The sequence below is a fragment of the Salmo salar genome, chromosome 10 (genome assembly GCF_965601325.2).
Source record: "Salmo salar chromosome 10, fSalSal1, whole genome shotgun sequence".
NCBI lineage: Eukaryota > Metazoa > Chordata > Actinopteri > Salmoniformes > Salmonidae > Salmo > Salmo salar.
Window position 1 is genome coordinate 81,194,371 of NC_138300.1, and position 10,084 is coordinate 81,204,454.

At 37.0% G+C, this 10,084-nt stretch overlaps 1 long non-coding RNA gene across 1 annotated transcript; it reads left to right on the forward strand.

The window, feature by feature from the left end:
* Positions 1 to 246: 246 nt before the first annotated feature.
* LOC145858610 (uncharacterized) lies at positions 247 to 8,769 on the forward strand. Its single transcript, XR_014379063.1, has 3 exons — positions 247 to 381; positions 953 to 1,010; positions 8,596 to 8,769. It is a non-coding gene; the product is annotated as an uncharacterized LOC145858610 (long non-coding RNA).
* The last annotated feature ends 1,315 nt before the right edge of the window (positions 8,770 to 10,084 follow it).

The window sequence follows — 10,084 nt, forward strand, 5'->3', positions numbered from 1 at the left end:
ACATGGTTATGGGCTTAAAAAAGAAGACACCAGTAACGTCAGATAAATTTGAAATGTATTAATTTTTTAGTATTGATCCCAATAAGACACTTTAAATACATTTTTTTATGATTTCATGACTGTTTGATAATAGATCCCTGAATGGTCAAAAACCTCTTCAAATAGAAGTATGTTTATAGCACAAAATATCTTACAGGTAGGCCCTCTTTCACTCTCTCATCATGTCACCAGTGAACAGGCTCCCGGAGGCAGGGCCATAAAAGGCCCCAGCTCACTCAACTGCCCCTCCCCTCTCCAACAGCCATCAGCCCAGAACAGCATGAAGACAGATCAGCTAAAAGATAATCAGGGAATCCTTCCTTCCTCATGGAGTTTTTGAAGGTGAGTTGAATATTCAATGCGATGTTTGTATATAGATATATATTATTTAAGAATGAAATGTCTTAATTGTTCTCATTGACATTAAAAAATTAAGGATATTTATCCATTGAACAGTAACCATTGTTTTTATTCATAGTTTTTGTAAAGAATAGTTTATGCCCTCTTAGGGTCTATTTGACCCTCTTATTATATCAAACCTCTCAGACTAGAAACTATGATTAGAAAGTATTGCCAACTATGTTCAAACTATGATTAGAAACGATAATTAGAAACTATGACAAACTATGATAATAACTATGAACATCTATGAAGACATGTCTGTGTGTGTGAGTGATCTATTATTTAATTGTGTAATATTACTCTCTCTCTCAATGTATACTATTTGACTCAGTGTACACCAAAGTAACAAATATTTAACAACGTTTCAATGTTTTGTATTGCAACAGTTCTGAATGACAATGACATCCAATTTTTAGGCAATTATTAATATAGTGTGTTACATAGTGTGTAACTGTGATAACTTTATGTAATCAATTCTCTCTTTTTCTCTCTCTCTCTCTCTATGAAAAAGACAAAAGACATGACATTGTGTAACGGCCGTCTGAAAGAGTAGACCAAGGCGCAGCGTGGTTAGTGCTCATCATGAAATTTATTTGAATGAACACTGAATCAAAAAACCAAATTGCAACAGTTCTGTCAGGTAACAAATGACTAAACAGAAAATAACCACCCACAAAACCCAAAGGAAAACAGGCTGCCTAAGAATGGCTCCCAATCAGCAACAACGATATACTGCTGTCCCTGATTGAGAGTCATACCAGGCCGAAACAAAGAAATACCAAACATAGAAAAAAGGACATAGAATGCCCACCCCAACTCACGCCCTGACCAACCAAAATAGAGACATAAAAGGATCTCTAAGGTCAGGGCGTGACACATTGACTCCTGAGTGTTGAACTTTTGCCCACTCTACAGCCACCTTGGTTATTATATGACCCTGAGGGTCATCTACAAACGTTGGAACATCTTGAATAACAATAAGGGGCACATATACTTGTAAATGTCCACTCAGCACAGCCCTCGGAGCATGGTTCCTCTATAATTTTGTTCCTAGGTTTAACCAAAACCTTAACATGACTACTTGCAATGTAATTATTTTCATCACCATCCATCAATGGTTGAATTGCGTTATTTTTATTTGTACATGCACCAAGCTTCCAATGGCTGGAGCCAAGCAACATAGTAAATTAAAAAGACCCAAATAAAACGTATGTGAAAAGATGTTGTCAAAGTATAAAACTTTGCTGTTTTTTTTATATTATTTTTACAACAACCAGGTATTCCTAACATTTGCCATAACTAGTAAGCCTTACATCCTGAATGTATATGTGCTATAAAATATACACCTGGGCACACATGGGAGGGGTGGGACCACAGGCCCTTCTAAGTAATTGAGCCGAGAACATTATTGCTATATTGTAATTAAAATCACTGACCCATAAGAGAACACATGACCAAAGCAAGGCAAGACCCATATAGAATTAAAACAACATTATTCTTAATGAGAAATATAGTCTAATAAATAAATGTTTGCATAACCAAAGACATAAAAACCGTCTCTAACGTTGTATTTAGCTAGGAATAACACTTTCATATTGGCAGTAAGGTCAGTGAGAATAACAATAGACAATAGTTATTGTTGGTAGTGTGGGAGATAATTCGATGCCACTAATTGCATTTGCTATTTCTGAGAAGAGATCATGCCAATAATTACATTAGCTAATGTACATGACTACGTTAGCTAATGCCCATAATTACATTTATTACATCTGGACATACTAATGTCAGGTGAACATGGAGACAGGATGGTAACAAAATGACCAATACGTGAAACATATGTATACAATAAATGTATTATTTTTTGTATTACATAAGGGTCCTGCCACCATTATAACTTAACTCGAAGCAGATGTGGGCGTGAACAAGCAAGAACTGGGACTAAAAGATAAATGGTGGAGAAAGGACAAGGGGAGTTATTTCATTTGCATATGGGGAGTACCCATATGCGTTATGTAAGGATGTAATGCTATAAAGGTCAAAGCTCTGTGCTGAGAAACACGGTTGTTCCATGGAATAGCACATCTTTGCAATAAAGTCTAATTTGAATTCATAAGTTCCAGTAAAGATGTAATATTTCTGAGTCAATATTCCACAACAGTAGTTTAGGAATAAATATAGTAACGTTCACGAATGTTAAAGATTTGTTCACAGTAGCGATTTTGAAAGAGGGGGATTAGAACCCCAAAGTAATAGTGGTAAGAAAGATCATAAAGGTAGTTTCAGATTCAGGTTTAGGGGGGTAATAACTTTATGGAAACCACTATTCACACTATGTGGATTATAAACATGTATAGACATAGAGAACTATCACATCAAGGAGGTGTAACAGTGATGAATGGCTATTCAATGAACAACAGTAGTCATCTTGTCACGGTTGTCGTAAGGAGAAGCGGACCAAAGTGTAGCGTGTGTGTCGTTCCACATTTTATTTACACTGTGAAACTATGCGATACATAAACATAAACTAAAGAACAAAACAACAAACCGTGACGCAGAGTTGAAACATACACTACTCAAAAAACAATCTCCCACAAACCCAGGTGGAAAAAAACCCTACTTAAGTATGATCTCCAATTAGAGACAACGAGGATCAGCTCCCTCTAATTGGAGATCATCCCAAACAAAACCCCAACATAGAAATACAAAACTAGAACCTGACAACATAGAAATAGAAAACATAGGAAAAAAAACCTGTCACTCCCTGACCTACTCTACCATAGAAAATAACATCTTTCTATGGTCAGGACGTGACACATCTGTAGCAAGCAATATGTGTTAAATATGTTTACATACATCCATGACTGAATGGTTTCATGAACTCATTTAAAGGTTTTGCAAGAAAGTTGTAACAGTCCTCATTCAGCAGTCTGAATTAATCTAGAGGCACCAAAACATCAGCATTTAGAGAAGCTTAGAGATTATTCCACAAGTAAGGTGCAAAGAGTTGATTTACTAATCCTACACAGGCCATAGGAATTTCCAGAGCTAGCAATCCCTGAGACTGTGTATGATAACTCTGACTTATACGTCTAATGGTTATTGTACATGTTAGCTACAGAGGGAGTTTACAGTATGTCAAAGTGCTTTATAAAGGCAAAGAGAGCAATGAATTGACCAATGTGACCTTAAAGAGGGTCAGCTTACTTTATGATAGAGAACGCAGGGATGAGTACTGGACCTGTAACCATAATAAAACAATGTGCTCTGTGGTCAAGTGCATCTAATGGTTTTAATGAAGTGGCAGCTGCATTCATATAGATGCTTTCGCCATAGTCTAGGACCAGTAAGAACATTGATTGAATTATCTGCTTTGTACTATTAAGCAAGAGGCCTGACCTATTTCTATAGAAGAAGCCCTTTTTTATATTCAGCATCTTAATTAACTAACTCATCAATATGTTTTTGTTTTTTTAAAGACATCTGAAGGTCTATACAAATACACCATACTAAGTAAACACACTTCAATCATTAGAATCATGTTTGTGCACTCTAGAAAACAACATATACTTAGTTTTACACATTTTCAATAATAATTTAAGGTCAATAAAGTTTTTTTGGCAAAATAATGAAAGCATACTGTAGTTCAGATAGAGCCTGATCAGCAGGGTGGGCAATAGAGTACACAACTGTATCGTCTGCATACAGGAGCAGGTTAAACTTTCTTATTATTAAATGTATATTTTGTTGACAAAACAATATTGCCAATGTATACAATGTAGTTGTTGACTAGACATTCTAACTTATAACACATTGCCTTGGTACTAAAAAATGTATTTGCAACATTTGAACAACAATTTCCCCCTTGGGTTATGATGTACAGTGTATGACATGACACTGGATATCATACATTGGCTATTTTTTTAATACTTTTTTTTATTTCCATGTTTATAATCCAAAAGTATGCTTTTAAACGGCCTGGAAATATTTTTTATGTTAAACTTAAGAGAACAAGAACCTTTGGTGAATCAAGCAGTCACTGATGTTTTATATACAGTACTACAGATATCCAGAAGGCTCGTTCTGACAATAAACAATAAGCTTTAAAGTTCCAAATGAGGCTGTCAAGACAGGTCCTTAATGTAGTACTATACTATTACACTGTAATGTACTACTAATGTACTAGTATCTAAGATGTTAAGGAATCGGGGGAACATGCACACAATATAACACATTCCCCACAGCATCTAAGGATGCATTCACTGACATTTTATTTTGTTACGTGAAAGTAGCATAAGTATGTGTAAAGAGTTAACAATTTTGTTTAAAAGTTTGAATATGTCTCTTGTGAAAATTGAGATGGGGTACATATATTATGTATTTCAATGTCTTACACATTTTTAATAATACTTGTGAGTTGTAGACATGTTCTTCAGAGGTTATAATACAAATACATATTTGGATTTAGTTCCGCATTGACTTGTTTTTTACATGTAAGCTATGATCTTATCAACCAAACACATCTACAACTTTTTTCATTCACCCCATTGTGTTACAATAATGATTTACAAAAAAAATAAGTAAATAGTTAATTGCATATTATGTCATTGTTGATTCGATTCTTTTTCATTATTTAGGCTATTTTCTCAACTGTGATCCACTTGCTTTTTGGTTTATAGGTATGCTCTGCTAGTCCTAAATCCAGACATAATCCATACATATGTGATTGTTATAAAGGGTCTACATTGTGGGGGAACAAACATATGTGTTCCTGGGAGGGTGAGCTTTCAGGAATGGGTCACAATAAATATGCTAGAAGCGATAGAAACCAGGATGTATTTCCCAGAAACTAATAGTGTATATCAATGGTAACTCACGTTATCATGGTTCTATGATACGTGGCCCATTCTGGGGACTGAGAATAAAATACTTTGCACAACACATACATTTAGATTATTATTTCAAGTAGAGTTGTAAAACTACCTGTAATTTATCAAAGGTTCTTGTTCTCTACAGTTTAACATTATGGTAGAAAATTTCAAGATTATGTTTTAATACTGTTTATGCATCAAATAGCTTTGATGAGTACTCTCTCATCTGTGTGAGTGTGACTGAGTTGGGCCTCTGGGGCTTGGCGCTGGCAATTGATTTATGATGGCTCGGTGATAAAACCTACAGCCTGCATTCCATAGAATGAGTTGGTGTTTCTGTGAGGTACCAGGGATTAGATGTCTCGTGTGGACAGTTGATGGGTGGAACCTTGTCTTTGGGGCCAAACCCTGATTTCTATACAATTAGAACAATCTTCATAGCAAATTTTATCTGGCTGGGGTGTTATTTCTTTCTCACATACAAAACCTCACCTTTGACAAATTCTACACATCTGTTGTGTGTCACGTGCTCAGAAGGATGTGCTTAGTCTATGAAGGTTGTAACCCAACTCTGCTCGTTGTTTTTCTCAACGGTCACCTCCTGGGGTGGTTGTCGACGGCTCCATTACTGCAGTAATTAACTAATAAAGGTCAGTTGTTTTGAAGAAATCTAAAAGTCTCTCTCCTTTGGTTAGAATAATTTCCATGACAACATAAACAATATTTCCCACCTCTCTAAAAACACACTTTTGGATTATAAACATGTAAATAATAAAAAAAGGATTACTAAAATAGCCAATGTATCTTATACATCATAACACAAGGGGGAAATTTCTGTTCAAATGTTGCATATGCATTTTTTAGTACCTAGGTATTGTCATATTCGTCGTATGGAGTGGACCAAAACGCAGCGGGTATGTGAATGCTCATCTTCCTTTTATTGAAGAAAAACCAAACAAACCACTTACACAAAACAAACGACGAAAACAGTCCTGTAAGGTGCTCAGACTATACACGGAAACAACCACCCACAAACACAAGAGAAAATAAACCCACTTAAATATGGCCTCCAATTAGAAGCAACAACAACCAGCTGTCTCTAATTGGAGGTCGTTCCCAAAACTAACATAGATATAGAAAAACTAGAAAACCCACATTGAAATAGAAAACATAGAACATAAACCAAAACCCCGAAACACACTAAACAAACACCCCCTGCCACGCCCTGACCACACTACAATAACAAACAACCCCTTTTACTGGTCAGGACGTGACAGGTATTGTGCTATATGTCAGAATGTCAAATAAAAAACGATATTGTATACATTAGAAATATTGTTTTGTCCAAAAAATATAAATATAATAATAATGTTTAACCTGCACCTGTATACAGACGATACAGTTGTGTACTCTATTGCCCACCCTGCTGATCAGGCTCTATCTGAACTACAGTATGCTTTCATTATTTTGCAGAAAACCTTTATTGACCTTAAATTATTATTGAAAATGTGTAAAACGAAGTATATGTTGTTTTCTAGAGTGCACAAACATGATTCTAATGATTGAAGTGTGTGTACCTAGTATGGTGTATTTGTATAGACGTTCAGCTGTCTTTAAAAAAAACATATTGATGAGTTAGTTACGTAGGTCAATGAATTGCTCTCTTTGCCTTTATAAAGCTCTTTGACATACTGTAAACTCCCTCTGTAACTAACTTCTACAATAACCATTAAACGTACGAGTCGGAGTTATCATACACCGTCTCAGGGATTGCTAGCTCTGGAAATTCCTTTGGTCTGTACAGAGTTAGGCAAATCAGCTCTTTGCACCTTACTTGTGGAATAATCTCCAAGCTTCTCTAAGCATTGATGTTTTGGTGACTCTAGGTTAATTCAGACTGCTGAATGAGGACTGTTACAATTTACTTACAAAACCTTTAAATGAGTTCATGAAACCATTCAGTCATGGATGTATGTAAACATATTTAATAACTATTGCTTGCTACAGATGACTACTGTTGTACATTGAATAGCCATTCATCACTGTTACACCTTCTTGATGTGATAGTTCCCTATGTCTGTACATGTTTATAATCCACATAGTGTGAATAGTGGTTTCCATAAAGTTATTACCCCCCTAAACCTGAATCTGAAACTACATTTATGATCTTTCTTACCACTATTACTTTGAGGTTCTAATCCACCTCTTTCAAAATCCCCACAGTGAACAAATCTTTAACATTCATGAACCTTCAATATATTTATCCCTAAACTACCAACAATAACTATTGTCTATTGTTATTCTCAATGACCTTACTGCCAATATGAACGTTTTATAGGTCGCTAAATACAATGTTAGAGCTGGTTTTTATGTCTTTGGTTATGCAAACATTTGTTTATTAGATTATATTTCTCATTAAGAATAATGTTGTTTTAATTCTATATGGGTCTTGCCTTGCTTTGGTCATGTGTTCTCTTATGGGTCAATGATTTTAATTACAATATAGCAATAATGTTCTTGCCTTGATTACTTAGAAGTGCATGTGGTCCCACCCCTCCCATGAGTGCCCAGGTTTATATTTGGTAGCCCATATAGAGTCAGGATGTAAGGCTTACTTAGTGATGGCAAATGTTAGGAAGATCTGGTTGTTGTAACATTTAAAAAAAAAAAAATTCACATACGTTTTATTTGGGTATTTTTCATTTAGCGTGTTGAATGCCTCCAGCCAATGGAAGCTCAGTGCATGTGTAACCTTTATTTAACTAGGCAAGTCAGTTAAGAACAAATTCTTATTTACAATGACGGTCTACCCCGGCCAAACCCGGACGATGTTGGGCCAATTGTGCGCCACCCTATGGGACTCCCAATCGTGGCCGGATGTGATGCAGCCTGGATTCGCACCAGGTACTGCAGTGACCACCTCTTGCACTGAGATGCAGTGTCTTAGACATTGTACAAAGAAACATAATGCAATTCAACCATTGATGGATGGTGACAAAAATAATGACATTGTCATGTTAAGGTTTTCAATGCATGTGGCTGTGCATTATATGATGCCTGAATAGGAAAGAGGATCTGATCATGCCTACTGGTATTCTGGATCAATTCTTGATCCAAAAAGACACACAACTGTTTTGGGGTTAATTCCACATCTGCTTGCATTGCTTGATAGTGTATTCGCATGGTATGTGTCACGTCCTGACCATAGTAAGTTGTTATTTTCTATGGTAGAGTAGGTCAGGGCGTGACGGGGGTGTTTGTCTATGTTTTGTATTTCTATGTTCAGGTCTCCAGTTCGCCTCCATAGTCCGGTACGCCCTGTGCTTCCTTCCCGCACTCGCCCTGAGGTGCGTGTTACCAATCTGGCGCCACCTAGGCCAGTTCCCCGCATCAGACCTCCAGTGTGCATGCCCAGTCCGGAGTGTCCTGTTCCTGCTCCCCTCACTCGCCCTGAGGTACGTGTTACCAGTCTGGCGCCACCTAAGCCAGTTCCACGCATCAGACCTCCAGTGCGCATGCCCAGTCCGGAGTGTCCTGTTCCTGCTCCCTGCACTTGTCCTGAGGTGGGGGGTTACCAGTCTGGCGCCACCCATGCCAGTACCATGCATCAGGATTCCAGTGCACATTCCCAGTCCAGAGCTTCCGGCGACAGTTCCCCATCCAGAGCTTCACATCAACAACAATAAAATCAACTACTTATTTTCAATATAGAATGACATGTATACAGATTATATACAACATTTAGTGTATTGTCTTAATGACTGATCTTTAGTAAATAGGAAACGCAACAGGGTGTTAGTCCGAGAAACATTAACTAGATAGTTGTTTTATGTTTGTGAAACCTTGAAACATACACAATGAGAAGGGATTTTATAACAAAAGTTTTGAATGGGTAATTGTGTCAAATACATATAATTGAGAGAGAGAGAGAGAGAGAGAGAGAGAGAGTAATATTACACAATTAAATAATAGATCATCACTCACACACACAGACATGGCTTCATAGTTGTTCATAGTTTGATCATAGTTTCTAGTCAGAGGTTTTGATATAATAAGAGGGTCAAATAGAAACTAAGAGGGCAGAAGCTATTGTCTACAAACAGTATGAATAAAAACAATGGCTACTCAAAATCAAATCAAATCACATTTTTGATCACATACACATGGTTAGCAGATGTTATTGTGAGTGTAGCGTAATGCTTGTTTCTTCTAGTTCCGGCAGTGCAGTAATATCTAACAAGTAATCTAACAAGTAATATCTAACAAGTAATATCTAACAAGTAATTTAAGAATTCCGCAACTACCTAATACACACAAATCTAAGTAAAGGGATGGAATAAGAATATGTACATATAAATATATGGATGGGCCATGACCGACCGGCATAGACGAGATGCAATACATGGTATAAAATACAGTATATACATCTAGGATGAGTAGTGCAAGATATGTAAACATCATTAATAAAGTGGCATTAATAAAGTGACTAGTGATCCATTTGTTAGAGTGGCCAATGGTTTCAAGTCTGTATCGGGGTGAACAGGCAGTGGCTCAGGTGGTTGTTGTCCTTGATGATCTTTTTGACCTTCCTGTGACATCGGGTGCTGTAGGTGTCCTGGAGGGCAGGTAGTTTGCCCACGGTGATGCGTTGTGCAGACCACACCACCCTTTGGAGAGCCCTGTAGTTGTAGGTGGAGCAGTTGCCATACCAGGTGGTGATACAGCCCGACAGGATGCTCTCAATTGTGCATCTGTAGAAGTTTGTGAGGGTTTTA